The sequence below is a fragment of the Sapajus apella genome, unplaced genomic scaffold, assembly GCF_009761245.1.
Source record: "Sapajus apella isolate SASKATOON/1434 unplaced genomic scaffold, GSC_monkey_1.0 scaffold79, whole genome shotgun sequence".
NCBI classification, from domain to species: Eukaryota; Metazoa; Chordata; class Mammalia; order Primates; family Cebidae; genus Sapajus; species Sapajus apella.
The window spans coordinates 2,817,532-2,833,035 of NW_022437019.1; the positions used below are offsets into that span (position 1 = coordinate 2,817,532).

Consider the following 15,504-nt stretch of genomic DNA (forward strand, 5'->3'; position numbering starts at 1 on the left):
AGCATTACTTATAATAGCTAAGACATAAAGACAACTTAAATGTCCACCATAGATGAATGCATCAAGAAAATGTGATATCGTGTGTGTGTGTCTGTATATACATAATAATACCATATATATGTATGTGTATGTGTGCGTGTGTGTGTGTGTATACAATACCGGTATAATTCTATATATATACACACAGACACCCACAGTAGATATACCCGTATATTTATATATACTATATATATAATACCAGCATATTATATATATATATATATATACACACACACACAGAGTAGATATACCTGTGTGTGTATGCGTGTGTATATATATAATATACACATAATTATATATATATATATAATATACACATAATTATATATATATATAATTTATTATACCAGTATATATACCAGTATCTATGGTGTGTGTATATACAGCTAGTGCTCGACTTACGACCACGGTCAGGACCGTGTACTGGTTGTAACATGATTTGGTCGTAAGTTGAGTAGGCTATATGTACAGTTGAAATGGTGCATGCAGAGATGGTAGTGCTGCCAAAGCTGGTCCGCACTGTCGTACACCCAGCTGGGCAACGTTTGTGTTGCCAGACGTGGAGCAGTCGTGGCTAGCGATTGTGGTCGTAAAGCCGAATGGTCGTAAGCTGCATAGGTGGTAAGTCGATCAATACCTGTATATAATCATACTACATATTGTGTGTGTGTGTGTCTATGTGTATATATATATATATATATATATATATATATATATCTTCAAAAAGAAGGAACTCCTGCCATTTACAACAGCATGGATAAACCTGGAGAATATCATGATAACTGAAATAAGATAAGCCAGATATAGAAAGACAAATACTCCATGATACCTCCTATATGATAAATCTAAAACGGTCAAACTCCTAGAAGCAGAGAGTAGGAATGCCAAACGGCCGGGGTTGGGGAGAAGGGGAAACAGGGGAGTCTTGATCAAAGGGTAGGAAGTGTCAATGATGAAACTCGGTGTATTTTTAATAACATCTCTCTGCTTTATAAGCCTAAATTATCACCAAGTTTGGAGCAGAGGGAGCACTTGGAGAACTGCCCTGAACAGGATGTAACTCTAATTGAGTGTTAGGATAATCTTCACTTCTCCTCCCCACTGCGGCCAATAAATAACAAAGCTTTACTGTACATCTTCTTGTACATCTATATTCAGAGATAGATAGCAAAGGTAGACAATTGCTAAGGAGGATTCCAATAATAGAGCCACAGGTAATCATAAATAAAGAACGTCTTCTAAAGCTCCATCCAGATCAACCAAGCTGGGTGGGGTGTATGGGTGGTGTAGGCACACTCAGGTTTCTACCAATTACTACCTTTCCAAGAATATAAGAACTCAATATTTTGGTAATTATTTTGTTTCATTAAATATTTGCTCATTTATTAGCTGGTTATATGTTGATAATAACTGATCACCTCGTTTGAGCTCAGCACAGTCTCAGTCATATGCAGTGGGAACGTGACAACCATATTTGCTAAAAGGGTTACCACAGGGACAAAGTTTTCCCTTTAGATATTTACCATAAAAAAGTTCAAGTCTTCTGTCACTTTTTATAATCCAATGCACAAAAAGCCCAGGGGTAGTCAGAGCACAGCAAGGGGTTTGCCTTCCTCTCCTCAGCTGTTTCTGCAAATTCAAAGCAACACGGTTTCTTTCTTTTATTTTTTTAATTATACTTTAAGTTCTGGGTACATGTGCAGAACGTGCAGGTTTGTTACATAGGTATACACATGCCACGGTGGTTTGCTGCACCCATCAACCCATCATCTACATTAGGTATTTCCCCTAATGCTATTCTTCCCCTAGCCCCCAACCCCTCGACAGGCCCCGGTGTGTGATTTTCCCCTCCATGTGCTCAAATGTTCTCATTGTTCAACTCCCACTTGTGAAGGAGAACATGCGTTGTTTGGTTTTCTGTTCCTGTGTTACTTTGCTGAGGATGATGGTTTCCAGCTTCATCCATGTCCCTTCTTGATGCTGATTTTTACCACCAACTCCAAACTATTCAATCTCCACTGTCAATAATGCATGCCAAGAACTGACAAAAAGTAAAGAATCAGTACACTCCAGCTCCAACTACCTCTATTACACACACTCCAGCAGATCTAACACATGCTCTCTTCCTATACCCAAGGCGCCACTCTTTGGCATCCTAGAGAGAAGCCTTGAAGACATCATATTTCTTTCAACATCAAGAACCATAGCCTAAAGATAATGCACAAAAATGTAAAGTACTCAAGAAAAAAGGGCTGATTCTTTAACTCCATCAATACAGCCACAAGAAGCAAAACCAGTTAACCCACATAAGGTTACTGCAACTCAAAGTCATTCTTACTCGAAGCCTTCTTTTTCCTTGATTTTTCTGGCCTGTACTGTCTTCTTCTTTCATTGCTACTACTGTACTAAATCCCATACCACATAATATTGGTATTTAACTCTTCTGTTTGAGTACATTTTCTCTTCATAATATGGCGATGTGTGAGGGTGAAATATTATTTTATCAGAGGCATTTACTTTTCTTCATAAGGAATGGCTTTACTTAACACACTGATTTTTGTATTATGAGTTTGTATTAAATGAATGTGTAGGAATGGCTCCTGTTGGATAAGATGTGCCGTGGTTGCAGCTCTCAGAAAAAACAAAATTGTTAAAGTTAAAATTAAAGTGTAGGCTAAGGTTACACCCAGAGGAATTATCTGTATTGACAAATGGAAGTCCTCTGTTCAGACAGGGACCCAGAGTGTGAAGAGGTTGATTGGCTGGCCCGGTGCAGGTAAGTGGAGAGGAGTACATCCTCCCTCCCACTACCTCTCAGTATCCCACGCCGTGGTAAAACTCAAATGACTGGCTAAAAACTTTAAGCAAAGTAATCCAACATAGGCTTGTGCCACGGCCAATATCCACCACATAATTCTCTGAGGAAACCAAGTTCAGAACTACCCAGAAATAATTTTGCACCCTCAAAGAATTTCTTATCTTATTCTACCAAACAGTTGATTGCTTCCTTCTTCCTCCTATTCCTTTCACCTCTTCTTCAGGTTGAGAGATGGGGATGGAAAAAGGGGTTAAACAACAACAAAAAACTAAGCACAAACTTTTGAAGAACAACAAAAAACCTAAGCACAATAATTTGGGAAACAAATTCTTGCCTCTCTTTACTTTCTTCTATCAGCCTAGCGGAAAACTAATTGTTACATCACATGCAAAGACCTAAGTTGCTGACATAATTTTTCTGAAATCAATACATTAATGAGACTACATATATTTTGAAGACTAGTACTAATTTAGTATACCACTTGTTGGGTTCTATGGTACATTTCCAGAAAAAAAATTAAAAATGTCTTTTTCTAAATGACATAAAGTAATCCTATGGTGAGTCTTCTTTGTTTAACAAGTGAGAATCACAACCAATTCATTTGTTGCTTAAATCAGGAGTTAATGTGTCTTTTCTTTTCTTTTCTGTTCATTTTGAGATGGTTTCACTCTTGTCACCCAGGCTGTAGTGTAATGGTGTAATCTTGGCTCACTGCAACCTCCGCCTCCCAAGTTCAAGCAATTCTCCTGCCTCAGCCTCCCATGTAGCTGGAGTTATAGGCATGTTCCACCATGCTCGGCTAATTTTTGTAGTTTTAATAGAGATGAAGTTTCACCATGTTTGCCAGGCTGGTCTCGAACTCCTGACCTCAGGTGATCCACCTGCCTTGGCCTCCCAAAGTGCTCAGATCACAGGCATGAGCCACGGCGCCCAGCTTAATGTAGTCTTTTTAAAGCTATATACCACTTACTGTGTCATTTAGCATACATGGCTATGGATTGCAAATTTCTGGACTAGTTATAGCCAAAGCAATTGCAGCATATGGAGTAACACTATGAGAAGAAAGACTAAAAGGTCTATATGAGTGTGGGTATGAATGCCTCTGCTTGTGCATATGTGAAAGAGGGAAATCAAGAACAAGACAGAAATAGAGCAAGAGGGAGACAGAGGGAGAGAGGTTGTGTGTGTAAGCAAAGACTTTTTAAGAAAATCAAAAACAGCAGTTCTTGGGAAAACTTTTACTATGCAAAGGATCTATATCACATATATATGTGGGTATATATGTAGTCCTTTCTTCATTAAAAAGGTGAAATTAAATGAGTGACATGGCCCCATAGAGACACACAAGACCCAAATCATAACATCAATGTATAACCAAGTGTGTTGGCAAGATGGAGATGAATTCAGCTAATGAAGAGAGCACCTAGGCAAACGTGAAAGGCAGAACATTCCCAAGGAAAGGCATGATATTAAAACCTAAGCAGCTCTATCCTTCATTATCTTGTGTATGGGATTTGGTCACCCATGCATGGAAGTTCAGATGTTATTTCATTTGTGTAACCGAATGAATGGGTGGGCAGAGTTAATAGGATTTGCTCATTAAATACTTAAATCAGCATGTCATCAGTTATTATATTTGATGTAAACCTTTCTTTGGTGTTTCAGGGTGATTCCTCTTCTGTATAAAAAGATGTCAATAATCCTTTCCCAGATCTCTTCAAAAGCAGGGAACGCATTTTATAGTTCTCAATAACTGTTGCAATCTTCAAAATGGTGTGAAAATTCCTTGAATCGAGTAAGCCTGATGGGTTGATTAAAGCAGGATATACCTCTACTTGCCAAAACAAATATTCTCTAGAAGGAACTGATAGAAAATAACATTTAAAGAGACATATTTACTTTCTTTATAGTTCAAGTTTATCGCAACATGAACGTAAATATCAATAAGAAAAGGTCACCTGAAAAGTTAGAAACTATCATTAAAATCACAGAATATTTATACAGCAATGTGGGCAGATCCTTTCCCAGTGCAGACCAGAGAATAATACAATACAATAATAATAACTACAATTTAGAGTCCCACTAACTAGGAATCAGGCACTTTGCCAAACACTGTATGTATGTATCTATTTAATGAACCCTTAAAACGATCTATGAGGTGGGAGCTTATTATCATTCCTATTTTTCAAGTAAGACACAGAACTAGAGCTTCAGTGGCCTGCCCAAATTCTCACATGCAGTTAGTGAGAAGCAAAGCCAATGGTCTCAAACATTACATGTCACAAACCTATGTTGCTTTCTTCTCCTTCTCACTGGAACATGAGAAAGTATACAGAGTAAGAAAGAGTGATTGCTACCCTATGCTAAATTTCATGCAGAATAATTTGAAAATGGCGTAAAAAAAAAAAAACCCAACATGACAATAATGCCAACATCACAGGGTTCTACCTTTCAAAGCAGTTCATATATTCATAACGTCATGTTCATACATATTTAGCCAAGTCAGAAAGGTGCCTCATTTAACTGTGAATGTGCAACTTATGCAAAAAACCCACATCCTGCAAGAGTTGGGGGAGATGTAATGAGTGGGAAAAAATGTAATAGCTAGAATACAAAAATTCCATTTTCCATAGACCTCACATATTTCTTGTGTACATTTCTCTAGCAGCTGTTGTTTAGAAAGTGCTAGTGGTCACACAGATAAAATGTGGCAGTTGTAGCATATCAACATAAATATTTTTACCTGAATAATTCCTGCTGTTCTTTTGAAACTAAAATTAATTCACATATTGTTTTCCCTAGAGTTCCCCAAAACCTTGATACCTTTTTTGTTTTAACGAATATAACAACTGTGTGTACTGGGGCTGAACCAAGTATCATTTCTGAACAGCAATTTTATTTTTTCAGTGCGTGGTATACTAAGAGGAAGGACAATGGTACTGAATATAGAATTGATGCACATTCAAATGGAATCAGTTTATCAAAACCTATCCTTTCAGGATGGACTGAATTGTGATATTCACAATCAATTGCTAATAGTACCAAATCATTAACTGCTGGCTTTGAGATTCTTACAGAGAATAATTTCATATAACCCAGAAAAGCACGACCGTGCTGATTAAATTAGCCTGATTCTCTCCCCTGAGAGAGGATGTTTACAGAGGCATTGGTATACCAAGAGCAGTGAGAAGCAAGGACTCTGTGAGTAGGGTGTTCTGGGTTCAAATCCCAGCTTAGTCCCTTCCTGGCAATGCAGTCTGAACTAACCACTAAACCACGAAGTTTAACAATCTCATAGGTCGGGTCACTGCACCACCTAAAGCAACCATGCATGTTACAGATTAAATCAATGGTGCCCTTCGGCATTCTGCAGTACACAACCTAAACATGCAGGCCCCTGCTCAAGGGTTGTGGGGATTCAAGTGATAACATCTGTAAAACACTTGGCCCAACCCTAGTACTTAGTAGGTCTGCAGAGAATGTTAGCTCTTAATTATTTTTATCTTAATGTATACCATGTGTGACCTCTATCTTCACATTTCAATTCTTAAAGAACTTTTAAGGAAGTACTTTATTCCATGGTCCATCTGGTCTCTCTATCAAGGGAGCAGCGAGATTTTGTAAATTTTCTGAGTCAAGTACTCTTTAAGCCTGTTTTACCTTTTCAGTGAAACTAAGTGTCTTTGCAGATTTCATTCTCTTTCTATGAGATACCATGTCTCTGAAGAGGTCTGAAGAACTCAAGATGTCCTCAACAGTGCTATGTAAAAATTTTCCCTAAACCCCAATATACTATTGCATTTACAGAAGTGAATTCAGAGCCAGACTGATTGGGTCAAAGCCCAGCTCTCTCCATTTCTAGCTATGTGATTTTTCCAAGTCAGTTAATCTTTAAAGCCTCAGGTTTCTCGTTTGCATATTGGGGAAACTGACACTTTCTACTACATGGGATTGTTGGGGCATGCGGGGAACATACAGCGTTGTAAACTGTTCAGCAAAAGCCTGGCCGATAGTTGATACTAAATATATCATTGCTGCATTATTACTAGCTGCCAGTCTACGTCTCTCAACCGCTGGAGGAGGGATGTTCGATTCAGAAGCCACTTAAGCTGCAAGTCAGGCCATAGGAATGTTGCCCCATAAACTCAGCAGGGTTCAGAATTCTTAGAAAGATAAGCAGCAGGGCAGGGCATTGTTCTAGTTCTATCTGGCTACAGCGGAGACATGCTCAGCATACTTATTCTGAGGACCTTAGCTGCTTCGTCTGAAAGTAAGGTGATACATCTGCAAAGTAAGACTTGGGGATGTGCAAAGAGGTCTTTTCAAGTACACAATTGTCTGATTTAAAAATAAGGTAAAATAAGCAGAGATTCTGTTTGGGTGTTCCTTTTACGTTTTTACTTACCCCTTTCGTTTTAGATACTAAAACTAAAACCTGTGGCCTTCCCTGCTTGATATTCATAGCACGCTTTGCTGATGGATCAAATTATTCTTTTTATTGGGCTTGGATGAGGCTTCAGAATACTACTTAACACAGCATTCTAGTGTGTTGAGCCACTATTAATCCTTCCAAATTTTAATTTTAAGGACAGGACATCCTCTTTATCTCTGTTTTGTGAAGCATCTTACATATTTAGGCCTGCCTTCTGTGACAGTCACATATATTTCTTTTCACTAATCAAAGCCAAAAGATGTGACTGTCTTAAGTTCCATTTTCTCTGACGTTTATAAGTAGCTGACTATAGAATTCATTCTCAGTTTCAAGGGGTTTACACTTTAAAAGGAACTGCATTAATTCTTTTGAAAGTACTTATGGAAGCCATTCTCTGTTCTTCCCACTATGCATGTTCAAGCAATGGAAGGGACAACCAAATTAACAGGCAACTGCAGTGCCATATGTCTGTACAATGGCCATCCAGGAGGCCAGGGCCCGGGTAGGTGAGCTGGGGAGACGTCCAGTTCATCTTGAGGATTAAGGGGCTGTTTTTAGGAGATCATTATGGATTACAATGTTCTAGCACAGGGAACAGTGTGGAGCCTGATGGAGAGAGAGACACCATGGTCTGGTCAGGGAATGTTGAGTCACTCTGAATAGCAAAGCATGGTCTATAATGGGCTGGGCTTGTGGGAAAATGAAGACACATTTGAAAATAAATGTGAGAAAAATAAGAAGGTGATCTGAAGTCATCATCTTATAGAAAAAGATGCAATGCTTTGACTGGAAAGGTAGTTACGGAGGTAAAAACAACCAGGGAGGTAGTGGTAAAGGAAATACTAAGGAAAAGAGCTCAAATTACTACACACAGAGGCTGCCCATGAGGGGTAATCAGATCTGAATGCACGATCAGTGCATACAACGAGGAAAGGGGAGAGTAAATTTCTCTCTGTGGCATTTGGAAATAGATTTATTTTCTTGTCAACATAAAGGCAAATACCAGAGCACTTGTTTGAACTCTAGTAAAACAGAAATTTAATCACTTAGAGGGACACTTTGTCAGGCCATTATATTTCGAGTTTCTGAGGACTTATTTTTCTTTGTTACATAACCTAAACATAACAGCTAGGGATGGTGACAGGATAGTAGGTCCACAGGACTATGAAATACAAATTTGACTGAAAATTGGTAACTCTTGGCTGGGCGCAGTGGCTCACCTGTAATCCTAGCACTTTGGGAGGCCAAGGTGGGTGGATCACCTGAGATCAGGAGTTTAAGACCATCCTGACCAACATGGTGAAACCCCATCTCTACTAAAAATACAAGAATTAGCCAGGCGTGGTGGTGGTGCCTGTAACTCTGGCTAGTGGGGAGGCTGAGGCAGGAGAATTGTTTGAACTTGGGGGCGGAGGTTGCAGTGAGCCAAGCTGGTGGCACTGCACTCCAGTGTATACAACAAGAGGAGTTAAACTCCATCTCAAAAAAAAAAAAAATGGTAACTCTTTTATTCAATATATATGGATTAATCCACTGCAATGTGCCAGGCACTGTGATACATGTTGAAAATAAAGCAGTGAACAAATTAACGTGGCTTCAGGGAGCTTATAATCTAGTAAAAAGATATTAAACAAATAAACACAGGATACATATGCGATTACAATTCGAGATAAGTCCTTATAAGGCAAAGCAAAATATAGAATGAAAGGTTCAAATCGGAGGAACTATTTCTAAAAGTGGGAGCCAAGGAGGGCTTTCTATGGAAGGGAAATGCATGCTGAGCTCCAAACAAGGAGCAGGCACCATAGGGGACAGTGCTCCCGATAGGGCAGCAGTTCTCAGGCAGATGATGGTTTTGCCCTTCAGGGGACGTTCGGCAACATCCAGAGGCATTTTTTGTTGTCACAGCAGGGATGGTGTGGTGCTACTGGTATCTAAAGACAGGCAAGAACCAGGCAAGTGTGAGAAATTGGAGGAGGGCAAGGCCTGGAAGGGAGAGAGACTGTGTGCAGAGGCCATGAAATGGCAGGGCTAAATCGTGCAGGGCCTGGCTGACTGCTCCACATACAGCGTATAGACGTTTGTTTTCCCAAGTTAGGTGATGAGCTTCCCCAGGTTTTTAAGCAGGACTGTTAACGGGTTGATTCACTTTTTAAGACTGTCAGGGTGCTGGGTGAGAATGGAAGAGGAGGAGGTGGGAAGTAAGGAATGGGCCCAGGAAGGTGCAAGAGGAGAAGCTGGGAGACCCTCAGGAGGCTGTAGCAGGGTCTCGCTGACAAAGCGTGGTGTTGATTGCAAGCAGGGCTTTTGCGCTAGTGGAGACATTTACAATCAGAGAGCAACTGGTCATTCCAACTTAGAAAATATAGCACACTCTCTTCTCAAAATACCTCATAATCCTTTCACCATCTGTTTTTCCTATTTCTGTTGATTTGTTTAAACATATAATGAGTATTTTCATACAAAGAAAAGGGGGGCCTTACCATTTTAGACAATGATAAATAAGTGAGCTCCTGATCCTTAGTAAAAACATGTGAAGTGTTCAGATAAAAGGCGTGTCAGAGAACTACATGAAATCCACAGACCACGAAGGGAGACAACGGAACTACTATCGCTCCATGTATTTCAGGAGTCATCGTAAGTTTTAACCTTACTTTACTTTGGTTTTTATACCTTGGCTGGCTTTGATGATAGTATCAGAGGAAATGTGTATGCTTCATCAGGGGCTTTTAAAAATTTTTTATATCGTAAGTTGCGGTAAAAAAAAAATAAGCATTTTTTTCTGAACTACAGATAGTCCTCCAAAGGAAAAAAAACACTCACAGGTAATCAAACCTAGACAGCAGTTTCCCAAATACCAACCCTTCAAATATTATAAATATCATCTCATGATTTTAGTCATAGCTATGTATTACCTGGCCTCTTCTGTACTTACTATTTTTGTTTGTAAATCAATCCTTTAAAAAAAAAATCACCATTTTAAGTGGAAATTCACTTAGTAGCCACAAATAGAGGATAATGTTTACAATAAAATTTAAAAAGTTCAACACGATATGCTTAAATTCCTGTTAGCTATTTTTGTCTGCTTCACAGAAAACCTGAACCCTCTTCCTCTGCTAAAATGCGAAACTCACACGTTTTAGAGAGTGTGTAACATCTAGCAATGGCTCCTCCAATGGCAGGAGTCTGCAAACTGGCCCAAGGATTGTTTATATACAAACCAGAGTTAAGAGGGAGTTTCATATTTTTTAATGGTTCAAAAATATCGAAAGAAGAATAACATTTCACTTGTAAAACTATACAAAATTCAAATTTCAGTGTGCATTAAAAATTCTTTTTGGAGCCACACCCATCCCTTATGTTTTAACTACAGCTGCTTTAGTGCTAAAATGGCTGAATTGAGTAGCAATAACAGAGACCTCATGGCTTGCAAAGCCCAAGATACTATTCAGTCCTGTATAGCTAAAGTTCGCCTACCCCTCATTACGTGACCCAACTTACTTAAAGCCACTGCAGGTGCTATGCCTATGGTATGTGTAGCTCCCATACTCTGGAAAATTCTGCTCTGTGAATAAGCATGTCTAAAAACTGAGGTTCTGATACCCACAAAGAAGCAATAAAGCTTCAGAGAAATATGTCCCCCATTGGGAAATGACATCAGAAGCAAGAGTAGATGAATGTTGTTTGAGAATAGACAGGATACATCCACATGCCTCTTACGTGCAGCTCAACTGGAATGTCAACAGAAGTAGTTTGGTGGATGTTTGCTCCTGCTGTACCAACTCAAGTGTAAAATAATGGGCTATTTATCTACTTGTGATGACAATTTTTTTTTCTGCATGTAAACATTAAAACCCCTTCTGATGAACAATGTGATTACACGGTCCAGTTTCAGTGAGCTTCTATAGTTAGTTACACTTAACGCACTTACCACAACTAATGAGAACTATTCATGCACACCAAGAGATTAAGAGCTGGGCCTGATTCTCAAAAGTATGGGAAAGGAAAGAAATGGTTTGCAGGCTCAGACTGCACCAACCAGACTTCTTACACTAAGCTCATTTAAAGAAATGACAGAGTGGATAGGCTCAGCTTGAAGGCATCTCCCATAAAAACATCACTGTTTTAATTACTATGTAAAAGCAGTAGTATAATTTGTAACTAATTCTTCAAAAGTAGACACAGAAAATACAGCTGAGTCACCTCTAGTCCTGGGGCAAGGGATACTCTGCTATTTTAAGTACTGGTTCAGAACCTGGGCTGTGCATGAGAATCACGTGGGAAGCTCTTAAAAACCTGAGTCCCAGACCACACCCCGATCAATTCAATCGGGATCTCAGTTTTGTAAAGATCCCCAGGTGCTTCCAGCATGAGGCCATAGTCGAGAACCAGCACTCTCTTACTGTCTTACCTTGTAAGCTGATATCCATAAGATGTTACATTGGCTCACCCGGGCCAAGAAGCTAAGCTGGACAAGTGTGGAGGAGGTAGAGTGAAAAGGGGAACTCTAGCAAGATGTCAGTTGAGGAGGCTGGTGATTTTTGTACATTTCTGGTAATACCAAAATCTCAACTTGAGATTTCTAAATGGAATTGTGAAAAGTGCATTCAATTAGTCTGTTGAGCTTCCAAAATGTTATTTTAAATAGTTAATAGGAATGATTGTGCTGGGCTCCTGAGTTCCACCCTTAAGCTAAATCTCTGGGGAACACTTACACCCAGTAAGGAATATTCCAAGTAATTAGCCTTCATATACGGTGATGGTGGCACTACAACATCTTGGACATGCTAGGCGAAGCAGTGGACTCTGAACTATAAGTCAAACAGAGCATTAACAGCTATCTGCATATTGGTTTTGCTTCTGGATATGAAATCACCCAAGCTATATTTTTTCCACGATCAACTCCAGGGCCCTTCACTCTTGCCCATCCTTAATAATCTCTGCCTTAACTAACAATTTTTTTTCCCTAGGAATTTCTTAAAAGGTAGGTAATAGGGAGGGAGAGATGCATCAATGTTTAGTATATGACAGTTACCCAGTCCTCCAATAACAACTCCTAAGTTTATCCATTGAGGCTACTCTTTAGGAAATAAATTTTGAATAGTCTGAATCAAGTTAAAATTGAATCAAGCCCAACATTCTTCTGGAAACCCAATACATCTTACAGGAAAATTATGTAACTATAAAAAGGTATTCATTAAATCCTAACTATTCATATGGCAAGTGTCAAATGTAATTTAAAGGAGGATTTTTAAAAACATATTAAAGTTCCGTTACCCTCAATTTCTCCATGCCGAACCAAACACTTTTGCCTAGGCCCTCTCTTGACCAGTCGGGGCAGATTTCTTGGACTTCGGAGAGTTGGTAGGGCAATTCCCGGCAGTGGAAAGGTATACGTCAGTCTTCCCAGAGGTTATAATATTTGCATTTATTGAGCATCACAGATACAGAATGCCAGGCACACTCTACTAATAGCTCAGCACAAACCAATGAGTCAGAGAATATCATTCCTAATTACAGATGAAAGATCTCAGGCTCTCACAAAGGCTATGTAAAATGCCCTTTAATCAGTGGCCGTTCTGTGATTCAGACCCAGGGCTGTTTGTCTCTAAAGCTTGGGCTCTCAGTTGCTACTCCATACTGCCAACTCAAGCCATCAAGCAGACCAGGCAGCCCTTTGAGGGACCAATGGAGGAGCTCGAAATAGCCTCGTTCCCAGCATGGGCACATATGCAACACTATCGTCCATCTGCCACAATTCTACTGTGTATTGATGCCATTCTAGAAGAAAGCCCAAAGGCCATTTGGGCAGCCTCTCAACAGTTCACCACTTCAGTTGTTAATCGAATCGATCTATCTTTTTATTGGGAAGGAGGCACCTGCCTGAACAGCTGGGTCTCCCTACCTTATTGCATTAAGGGTATGAATAAATACAATTGCTTCTGCCAGTAACACATACACAAACTGGATGTGGCTTGGAGGTATATATTTTTAAAGTCATGCATATATATTTAATTAATAGTCTGTAACATAACAAATGTGGTTTAGGTGATGCTAATAATAAAGTTCTGTTTTCAGTAATATTTCCCATGGGAGTAATTCCCACATTATCAGTCCAGGCACTGGCTGTGTCCAGATCGCCTGAGATATTAATTGAAAATACAGATTCCTCAGGTTCACCCAAAACAAACTGAATCAGACTATCCAGGGTGATGATCTGGAAACTGTGTTTCCAATAAAGCCCCAGGTGACAGTAGTGCACAGCCAGAATTAGGAACTAATTTACTAAGTTAGAGTGAATGGGGGCAATTGCCTCAGGCCAATTCATTTGACCTTTTTAATATTTATTGACCTAATACTATTTGCAAGCACTGTTCTAGACCCCGAGAACAACCTGTGAACAGGGCAGATAAGGTCCTTCATATGAAGTTTACAGTTTAGAGAGGGGAGACCAGCAAGCAGTAAGCAAGTAGATGTATGCAGAAATAAGATCATTTCAGGTAGTGGCATTCCAGGGTGGCAAAGAGGGCATGGCATGAGGAAAGAGAAGGCTATCAAGCAATTATTTGGGAAGGCAGAGGGTTTGGTAGCAAGGCAGAGGGTCAATAAAGAGGTACTCCTCTTCCCCAAATGGTGCTAAAAAAATATAGGTGAGATTTTAACCACACAGGCACCTTCAGATCTCAGATTCAGAGTAGGTAAGACAGTTCTTTGTATATCACATACCTTCCACAAAGGCCAACTGGTTTGGGACCAGGGCTAGACCCTCAATCTCTCCTCCTCTGACCTCTCTTTCTCCTGCCTGTGAGATCCCCCTTGCCTATCAATTTCCTGAAGACTCTGCTGGAGAACTCCCAGTTCTGCTAACCACCAGGAGCCACAGCGTCTCTTTTCTGAAGTCAGGAAGATTTGGGATTTGAACCAAGTTCTGTTTGAGCACAATGATCCTACTCTTTCTAAAATACCGTAAGGTAATACATAGTAAAGGATTATTTTCTGGTGGTAATTGCTGGGGGACAAGCAGGGAAGGAAGGCTGGTACAGTAAGACTGGAGAAATGGGATACAAGGGAAAACTCCATCTTCATTTGCACACTATTCAATTTAAACTGATCTTAACTGGGTAAACACCTGCTGGTAGAAGACACAGTGTGACTTGCCTCAGGCTTTACCCAGACTATCCAGCTCTGTCTACTTCCTTCCTGTGAACCTTCCCAGACGCACAGGAAGAAATTGTTCTTATTTGTTCTAGGTCTCATTTCCTTCTACTCATGAGCCAAGATACAGACAGTACTTCTGCAGTCAGAGGAGAGATGGTCCTTACAAATTTTACAATTGGAAGGATGAGGTAAAATAGGGCCAAAGGTAGATGAAGTTTGAGTAGGGGAGCAGGGGAGGAAAATTGCAAGTACGTGAGACAGAATTTGTGTTACAAGTCATGTTTTTCCAGTATCTGACATATACAAGACACTGGTTGCCCAGAAAATGATGAGGTGTCACAAAGTGTCAAACAACATTGGGTCTCCAGAACACTTTCATTAGAAATACTTTGTTTTCGATTTGTCATTAAAGTTTCTAGTTACATTAAGGAGAAAGTCTCAATTTGTTCCTAGCATTTCATTGCTTATATTCCTTCCCCCCCATGCACACACACTCATATATATGCATATGTATGTATATATTCATATATATACATATATTTATATATATTTTGTATATATGAATGTGTGTAATTTTGTTCGTTTATACTTATATTTCCTTCTAAACACTGATGAAATGTTTTTATTTTAAATACATTTAAGTTGCAAGGAGGAATTATTTTAAATAAAATATCAAGCAAATATATAATAGGTGGCATTAAAGATGGGACGGGAATCAAGGTGATAGAAAATGGCTGAAGTGTGATAGATCTTATCTAACCCAATCTCCTTTCTTTATAGATGAAAAATCAGAGGCCCAGATAACTAATTCACAACCACACAAGCATTTAGCAGCAAAAATGGTAATAGCATGCAGCTCTCTCTGTTCAGTGCCCTTTTCAGGATGTGAAGAAAGATATCTGTACAAATATGAGAAGTCCTTCCCAAATAAGTAAAGTAACTGGCATAACTGAGGAATTCTTTGGCAAGTCTACTCTGTATACCGACTCAAGAAAAACAGGGAAAAAGCCCCAATCTGTTCTTTCTAGTTGTGTGCCAATAAAAAGTCACAGATCTT

The 15,504-nt window shown here is 39.4% G+C and overlaps 1 protein-coding gene and 1 long non-coding RNA gene across 11 annotated transcripts in view; both read right to left on the reverse strand.

Moving 5' to 3' along the window:
- TENM2 (teneurin transmembrane protein 2) overlaps positions 1–15,504 on the reverse strand; it is a 1,283,391-nt gene that overhangs the window by 552,353 nt on the left and 715,534 nt on the right. The window lies entirely within an intron of this gene.
- On the reverse strand, positions 2,033–3,549 carry LOC116533118. The gene is made up of 2 exons (XR_004261089.1): positions 3,159–3,549; positions 2,033–3,125 (listed from the first exon to the last, which is right to left on the reverse strand). It is a non-coding gene; the product is annotated as an uncharacterized LOC116533118 (long non-coding RNA).